Raw genomic sequence first — 9,794 nt, forward strand, 5'->3', positions numbered from 1 at the left:
ATAATACATGCACTTTCCCAACTGTTCATCTTGAAGCTCCTTTTTCACTGGTACCCTTGCTCTCAGCAAATAGTTCCTCTTCTGCTTTCACATCTCACATGTGATGTACAAAATTATGTGCCACAATCATGGGATGAGTTCTGTGCTTACTCAAGTACCCTTCTGTTTCTAAGAACTGAGGTTATCACACAAGACAAGCTCTCAGAATAAATCTGACTTAGAAAAAACACATCCCTCTGAAGCAATGCTGTCATAATCAGTGGGTGCAGGAGCGAAGGCTAGGGAGGGACAGGCCTCTCTTATTTAATCTTTGGTCTAACAGGCATTTGGAAAGTACCACTAGGGCCAAACCCAGAAGTGAGTACACACAAAACTGAAATGTCGATCTTATTTGTACACACATGTTTCTTAAAATTGTAGCCTAAAGGAAGCTCTACCCCATACTCTCCTGCCTCAGTACATTCCAGATGCTTATGAACCACAATTTCTAGACTCATGCCTCACCTGGAAGAGCTGATAAGAGCCCCATCACGCTATTGCTTCCTTTTTCATATAGTTAGAAAGTTCAAAATTAACACTGAGGTCATTAGGTACTAATTGATGTAATCTAGAGCTTAGTATGTTTTAAATACTTTACTATAAATGTGTATAGGCAGATTTTGGCAATTGGTCCATGTTTCACAAATTAGGCCTACAATGTTTCCAAGGGAAAATTTTTTCAGTGAGACTTAAGCCATTCTTCATCAAGATATATATCCAATTGGTCTCACCCTCTGATGAAGTGAAGGGATATGTGAGAATTCTATAGCTTGCTCTCTTTTCCTTGATGATGTAAAATTTTAAAGATCAATGACAGCAATATTTAATACATGTGAATGGATATGTGTTGTTTGGTATAATGTTTTGGTCTATAATGGAATGATAGCATTTTACAAAGTTAAATAATGTGAACTGACTAAGGTAGAAATGTTTATTTGGGGCTGGAGACAGGGTTTGTCTGTGTAGCCTTGGTTGTCCTGGACTCGCTTTGTAGACCAGGCTGGCCTGGAGCTCATAGCAATCCACCTGTTTCTGCCTCCCAGGTGCTGGGATTAAAGGCATGCGCCACCATGCCTGGCTGAAAAAGGTATAAAGTAGACTGAAAAGTGAAAAAGAAAAAAAAATGTTATCACAAATTCCTATGTACATAATACCAATGAAAGGAAGAAAAATGTAGATCTATGAATTCCAGGTAGCAATTGAGGAGCCCTGTATCTACATGCCCCTGTGTAGATCATTTCTCTGTTAGTGTTGGGCTTGCAGGGCGAGTGGGCTGACCCATTATGCAGTGGAACGCTAGCATTCATATCAGATGGGATGTAAACACTGGGCTTCATAAAGAGTTATGTGTGCTGCAAATGACCCTTGGGCTTCATTCAGAGAGTGCTGCAGAAGCACCACATGTTAGCACCAAACTAATTGAAACACAAAAATGGAATGATTTATTGACCACCTACTAAATTCTAGGCAGTTCTTTTCTAAGTTATTTATTATTGAAAGACAATAAGATACTTATCAATAACCTTATTCAGAATAGTATCAAACTAAAGACCAGAGATATAAAAGCACTCTCGAGATTGTACATCTAGTGCAAATCAGCACTGGGGCACACATCCCAGCCTTTGCCCCAGTGCCAGCATTCTTCCCATGGTGTGTGCTAACAGCTTGTCTTTGGCCTGAGATTATCATGAAACACTAGCTATCCAAAATTCAGAACATACTATAAGTTACACATAAACTCCCTGGCAGTGGCAACTTAGGGGTGTCATTCCAAAATTTATTTTATACCTGGGATTTAACTTTTTAATCTAATAACCTCAGTAAGTGAGCCCAGGACAGCCAGGGTGACACAGAGAAACTCTGTCTTGGGGGGAAAAAAAAAAAGAAAAAAGAAAAGAAACAAAACAAACAAACAAAAAAAAGTTGGAATTTCTTCCTTTCCTCGTTATATAATATATTTCACTATTTCACTTGCTTGGTATTCAGAGTGTATACACATTCAAAATATGTTGTATAACACACACACACACACACACATTCCCTTTGTCAAGTTTTAAAATGTTTTGAATATAGAAATAAATTGTGTTTGGGGGCAGAGGAGGCACGAAAGAACCGTGCAGTTTCCCTGAGAATATTTTAACATCACACTCCATATCCATAAGGCTATTCTAGTCAGAGATTTCCCCTCCCTCATCCAAGCTCTGTGCCCCTGGTCCAGCTTCATTGCGGCAGAAACGCTTATTGTCCACTAACACTTGAATCACAGTGGGAACCCCCTACCCTACAGGGGCTCCTGTACCATGGAACAAAAGCATACAGGAGCCTGTGTTTTCTGTTCCATCCTGGCATGAGACCAGGACAAGGAGAAGGCTCTGCCTTTAGCTCTGTCTAATGGCTGTGCCTCTCAGAGGCCATGTCCTAACTGTCCCAAGGTCCTTGGAACTTGAATTTAAAAGCTCCTACTACTACTCCAGGTCCCCATCAACCCTGAACATCTGCTTTCTCATCCTATTCCCTATCACTCCAAAAACCAAATAGTTATATCTAAGGAAAGCAGTTGAAATTCAACCAACCCGTAGACTCCAGGAATGTTAAAATGCGAGAGTTTGTATATGATACCAGTCACCCTTCCTTTTTTCTCTATCAGCTCTGCATCTCTGAGGTTTGAAGTTCCTCAAGAGAGCCCAAACATGTAAGAGTCATTTCTTTGTGTGTCTGAAGTTATATTTGGATGAACTGGGTAGAGATAATTCAAAGCCAGTCAGTACCATCAGCCCTGAGGCAGTGCCTGGAGTAGCTTATGGGTGATACCACCCTCAGGTGCAAACAGACACATAGGATGCCCTGAAAAGATGCACAACTGCACGCCCTTTGTAACACAAATACTTAAAGCTCTTTTGAACTTTTATTTAGTCAAACAAAGAAAAACCCTATTTTTTTTTTTTAACTAATCAGAGTAATAGGTTCTCTCCTCACATTCAAAATAAGGAATTTTAAATTTTTTTTTTAATTTTTAAAAAGGAATTTGCTATGTGCATTCACTCTGTGTTTTTGAACCAGTCAGCATCTCATGAGGCATAGGAAAGAGGTTAGCTTCAGATAGTAAAGCAGAGTTTCTTGAGAACTAAGATCTAACTTCTTCTTGTGAATTTTGATGACTTAACGCTGCTGAATTTAAGCTCCTGATCAAAATGCTAATGAAATCTTTGAAATTTGAGTGCTCTCACTGGAGTCAGACTCAAATACTTTCATAAATAGGATTTGACAAATAGCATGAATACGATAGACAAGTGTACTTGTCTATGGAAGGAAGAGAGGGACAGACTGACTTGGTATTCTAACTCAAGAGTGTCTCTAATTTTATGACAAACTTAATGTTCTTTCCCAAGAAAAAGGAAGTGAATGTCTTCAGCTGGTTCTGCCTCACATGAGTTTGAAAAGACCCTCTTAAGGACTCTAGGCAGCAAGCTAACTTTAAGTTCTCAGTCTCATAAAACAACCATTTTAATTAAATACAGAGATTCTCTGCCAACCTCAGCCTTCAATTATTCGAGACATTAAGAAAAAGGCATTAAAATAGAATTAATAAAGATGCTGACAAACTCGTGACCACGGAGAGCAGAAAATGAGTCTTCAGTGAAAGTGGGGGTTGTTGTTGCTGTTATAATAAATGAAGTCCTATAACTAGGAAGACTGAACACTTCCCTCATATGGTTTAAATTAATCCATGAAACTTTTCATATGTAGTTTGCTCTATACATACCCTGAAACATGCTGCTTAAAAGGGCAATGTAAGTCCACACGCCCTGACACTGAGGCTGACACACCAAGGAATCTTTTGTAGCCACATGGATCATGCACAAGTTAAGATTCATGGCTTGAAATTAAAAGAAACACCATGGACACGTCTCCAAAAATTTAACTTCTCAAGAAATTCTGTCTTCTTCTAACGTCTGTTGAAAGCAAAGGGAAAGAAAAGAGTCTGTGCAGAGTAATGGCTTTTACAGGGCGGGTTTCATTTCCTGGTTGTAAGAGCGCCCATCACCTTTGAATACTGCAGCAACTGCTGCCACTTATGGCCATGATGAGAAGAAGTAAATGCGATCATAGGAATCATCACAGCATGCAACATCCTGTTGACTTTTAAACGTAAACTTCAAGATATAGATTTAAGTTGTAGAAAATGTCTTTGTCCTAACTAGTAATTAACTGAAAATCAAATAGACCATGGTGCTTTTTAATAAATATACCCAAAATAATCATTTCAACCAGACAGGGAAAAAAATCTTAATGAAAGGGAATTATGTGTGAAAGATTCCTTCTTCTTCCAACAAACACACATCAAAGGTTGGCATTCTGCAATGCGCAGGCAAAGCTAGCGTTCCACTAAGAACCAAAGACACAGCATTTTCCAGATACATGAATCCATTTCTGCCCCATTTTTCTGGACAGGATTCCAGCTTGGTTAAGTATGTGACAGCCCAGGATGCTGCCGTGGTCACCTTCAAGGCACATTCTTGGAAATGCGCATGAGTCCTCCCAGTCTTAACAGATGCCCTCTTCTAGCCTCCATAAGCTACTACACACATATGGCACATACACACACACACACACACACACACACACACACACACACACACACACTAGTGAGTGAGAGAGAGAAAATTAATTGAAAATAAAATTTTAAAAGAAAAATGCCTATAAATCTTTTTATTCAGCACAATTTTATGAGCATGAAAATAAACAAATGCATGTCAGGTTAAGTAAAAAGTGCAAAGAAATCTTTTTTGCATATGGACTTGATTTATAATAAACTACATAGCAAAAGAACAGTTATGAAACAATCAGGAAAGCCATATGTAAAAGTAATATTCAAATGCTTAGCTCATTTGTATTTTAATACCTAACAAAACTGACATTTCCATTTTTAGTAAATAGATTATTTAATGGTATAGACACAGCTTTACCTATATGAAAAACCGTCATACATTTGCATAGGTCAATTTCAGTCAGATTAAAAATATTTTATGTTCCAAGTTCAACATCTCTTTGATATGAAACTCATGAAGAAGCTAGTATTAATAGAAACATACCCTAAGGAAAAAAGACTAAAAAACAAGCATATAGCTAACATTATACTAAATGAGGAAAATTTAAGAACATTTCTTCCAAAATCTGAACAAAACAAGAATGTTCACCCTCTCCATTCACTTACTATAACGACTGAAGTCCTTGCTAGAACAGTGAGGCAAGAGAAAGATAAAAAAGGAAACACTTGTACATGAAATAACACTGTAACGAAAAAACCTGGGAAATTTGACCACAAAAATACTCTTAGACCTGATAAACACTTTCAGAAAAGTAACAGCATGCAAAAGTAAGAACCTTTCCTTCCTATGCCCCAATAATGAACTTAGAGAAAATCAAATGGAAAATCACACTCATATAAGTTTTAATAATAATAATAATAATAATAATAATAATAATAATAATAATAATAACTTTCTTGTTGCTGTAATGAAATGCCATAACCAAAAACAACTTATAGAAGAATTTACTTTGGCTTTAGTTCCTAAAGGATTAGAGTCTATACTGAAGGGAAGGCATGGTAGCAGATGGCAAAATCAGAAAGCTGGCTGATTGCACGTCATCTGCACATAGGAAGCAGAAAAGGAAAGAGAAAGTAGGATAAAGCTATAAAGCCTTACTCAAAGACTGTCCCCAATGACGTACTTTCTCCAGTTAGGCTGACCTCTTAGAGGTTTGACAACCTTCCCAAACAAAGTCACTAGTTGAGACCATGTGTTCACATATGTGAGTCTATGGGGACATTTCACAGTCAAACCACCACAATAACCTCAGGAATAACCTTACCAAGAGAGGGAAAACATCTACAATGAAAAACCTTACGACACTGAAAAAAGAAAGTGAAGAAGACACTGGAAGATGGGGAAAGCCCCCATTCACGTGATTACTATAATTAATATTGTAAAATGACTACATGGTGAAAAAGAAAAACAAGCCATATATTCCATGATATTTCCATAAGAATTTTGATAGAATTCATTAAAAAAAAACTAGAATACACAATTAAAAAGTTCACATGAAAGCAAGAGGATTCCAATGATCAAAAGCAGAAAGAGCAATGCTGGCGGTATCCCAATTCACAACCTCAACCTCAAGTGAGACCAGCATGGTTCTATCACAAAGACAGATGTCCAAACCAATATAGTACAACAGAGGACCCAGAAATAAACCCACACAGCTATAGATACCCCACTTCTTAAATATTTTATGTAATTCTGTAGATAAGTATTATTTTAACATCACCCCCTCTTCCCTCCAACTACTGCCATGTCCCTCAACTCCTTAAATCCATGGCCTTTTATACTCTAATTATTAATGTGGTTTTTATATGTATATGTGTGTAAATTTATAAATGCAACTATTTGTGACTGGATAAACTATCAGATTTGTCCCTGGAGAAGACAGTTTCCCCCTTTTTATCAGCATGTAGTTCTTCATCTAAGAGTGGAACTTTGAGGGACTTTCCCCATCCATGTTGATGTTCTTGATTTGGCAAGCATATTGCTGAGATTATAAGTGCAGTGCTTCCCTGTTGTATATAAAAGACACAATCTCACAACAGACTGGTGCAGGGCATTTGATCCCATTGTGAGCTCTCAGACTGTGAACTATAGAAACCTGTTTTTTGTTTGGTGTGGGTCAGCCCTAACACTCTTTAATCCAACAACTTTCTGTTTATTGTAAATGGGTGATTGTGGGGTGGCTCAGCCTAGCACACACCTTTAATCCCAGAGCAGAGCTTTCTGTACTCAGGATTTAATAATGTTAACCCAAATCAAGAGATGGAGCAAGAAACCAGCCGACAGGGATTAAAGAGGGAATATGAGTTGAAAGGTATTTAAGACAGCATGGATAAGACGGGGCTTTGCTTTGAGCTAGCAAGCTCTTCAGCTTTTGGTTTTTTGGCTTTTCATCCTGGGCTGTCAGCTGAGCTAGCAACATTTTGACTTTGAGTGTGGGCTCTTTTGTCTTTCCTCTGGGGCCTGAGCTGAGTAGGGAGGTAACTGGGTCCTTTGTCTGCCTCCCTAAGGTAGCAGGTTTTCAGGCCATCTTCTGGCTCCTGAGTCTTCATTGGTAAAATTGAATGGTTGAGATTTTTATTCTTTTTTTTAACACATTTTTATTGAAAAATAAAATAATTCATATTACATCTCATTTTCTATCCCATCCCCTACATCCTCCCATTCCTCCCTCCCTCCCACTTTCACCCCAATCCCCTTCCCTATGACTGTGGCCGAGGGGGACCTCCTCCCTCTGAATATGGTGCTAGGGTATCAAGTCTCTTCTTGGTAGTCCACTATCCTTCCTCCGAGTGCCATTGGGCCTCCCCCACAAAGGGACATGGCCAAATATGGGACACCAGAGATCCTGTGAAAGTCAGTCCCCAGTCTCCACTTAACTGTGGAGAATGTTCTGTCCCTTGGTTAGATCTGGGTAGGGGTTTGATGATGACTGCACGTTTTGTCCTTGGTTGGTGCCTTTGATCAAGCAGAACCCCTGGGCTCAGATCTACCCATTATAATGTTCCTCTTGTAGGTTTCTAGGAACCTCTGGATCCACCTACTTCCCTATCCCCTATATTTTTCTCACCTAGAGTCTCAATAGGATGTTCTCACCTCTATCCCACTTTCCTGGTAGGTGCAGACTTTCAGGGGACCTGCCCCTTGGGCTAGTATTCTTTACATCAACAACAGACACTCTGGTGCTTTGGTTCTTACAATCTTGATAAAGTTATCCAAAACACACACTGGAGAAAAGATAACCTCTAAGACATGATGTTGCAAGAACTGGGTTTTCTCATGTAGAAAAAATAAATCTAGGTGTAGCTCTCTAAAGACGAATGAAAATCAATTCAAAAAGAATCAAAGATCTTGGTGCCTTCACATAAACCTTTGAAACTACTAGAGCACAGCAGAGAAAATGCTTTAAGACATAGCATAAATGATGATTCTCTGGAATAATACAATAGAACAGAAGTTAATTTCAAAACGTGTCAAATGATATTACAAAAAAAAAAAAAAGAAGAAGAAGAAGAAATTTAAACTTCTGACAGGAGGAAATGTTTGCCAGAGTAAAGACTGCCTAGAGAATGAGAGTGGGGAGTGGACCCTAACTGTACAGAATTGGGGTATCTTACCTATACATGTAACAAGGGATTAAGGTGGAAGGCATACAAAGTACTTCAAAATGTAAATACCAAAAATCAAATCCACCCTACCAGTAAATATGCTAATGAACTGAACAGATAGTTCTCAAAAGAAGAATTTAAATGGTCAATAATAATTTGAAAAAATTTTCAACATTGCCAGCTATTAGAAAACTCTGAATTTCTTTTGACTGTCAGAGCAGTACAATGACGGTCAGCAAGAACAGGAGCCGGACTAAAGGCAGCAAGAAGGGAGCCAAGAAGAAAGTGAGTGGTCCATTTTCTAAGAAAGACTGGTATGACATGAAAGCTCCAGCTATGTCCAATATTAGAAACACTGGGAAAACACTAGTCACAAGGACTCAAGGAACCAAAATTGCATCTAATGGCCTCAAGAGTCGTATGTTTGAAGTGAACCTTGCTGATCTACAGAATGACAAAGCTGAAGTTAGAAAATCCAAGCTAGTTACTGAGAATGTTCAAGGCAAAAGCTATCGGACTAACTTCCGTGGCATGGATCTTACCTGAGACAATATGTGTTCCATGGCAAAGCTGGAAGATCATGATGAATCTCGTGTTGGGAAAAAAAAAAAAAAAAAAAAAAGAACCCACGACTCAGCAACCAGGTACACAAACATCCTGTGAACCGCACCAGCAGACCCACCAGATCCGGAAGACCAGGGTGGAAATTATAAGCTGAGAAGTGCAGACTTGGAAGATTCCAGGCAATCTATGGGGAAAACATAGAAAAGACTTCCCAGTCCACTTATCCTCTTCTTGACATCTTTGTTAGAACAGTAAAAGCGCGGAAGAAACCCAAGTTTGAATTGGGAGAACTCATGGGGCTCCACGGTGAAGGCGGTAGGTTCTGGAAAATCGGCTGGTGATGAGACAGATGATAAAGGTAAATGAGCTGATGGATACGAGCCCACCAGTGCAAGAAACTGCTTAAGATCCAGATTTCCAATAGTGACCAATGAAGAGTCCTACCTGTGATGATTTTTAAAAAGGGAAACTTTCTGAGGTTGGATTTTACTCAGGTCAAAATGACCATCATAAAGAGAGAAAAGCAACAACAAATATTGGGAAGGATATGTGGACAGAGAAGAGTCTGTATGTATTTCTGGTAGGAATATAATCTGGCATGACCATTCCGGAAACGGCGCTGCCATATGATCCAGTTGCACCACTCTTGCATATATCCAAAACAACTGTTAAGTCAACACACCAAAAAAAAAAAAAAAAAAAAAAAAAAAAGAATTTATACATCCACGTTTATCACAATGTTTATAATTGCCAGGAAATAGAAACAGTCTGCATGTCCATAGGTAGATGATTAAATATTTTAAATGTGATATATACATTATGTATGTTATATATAATGATTGCATACAGCCATAAAGAAAAGTGAAATCATGGCAATTGTGGGGAAACGAATGCAACTAGAATATATTATGTTCCAAAATAAATACTGCATGTTTTCTCTTATTAGCAGAACCTAGATTTGTTAAGTATGTGTGTG

The 9,794-nt window shown here is 38.5% G+C and overlaps 1 pseudogene; it reads left to right on the forward strand.

Annotated features, from left to right (window-relative positions):
* The first annotated feature begins 8,479 nt into the window (after positions 1-8,479).
* On the forward strand, positions 8,480-9,268 carry LOC127184459 (40S ribosomal protein S3a-like; annotated as a pseudogene).
* The last annotated feature ends 526 nt before the right edge of the window (positions 9,269-9,794 follow it).

The sequence above is a fragment of the Acomys russatus genome, chromosome 32, assembly GCF_903995435.1.
Source record: "Acomys russatus chromosome 32, mAcoRus1.1, whole genome shotgun sequence".
NCBI lineage: Eukaryota > Metazoa > Chordata > Mammalia > Rodentia > Muridae > Acomys > Acomys russatus.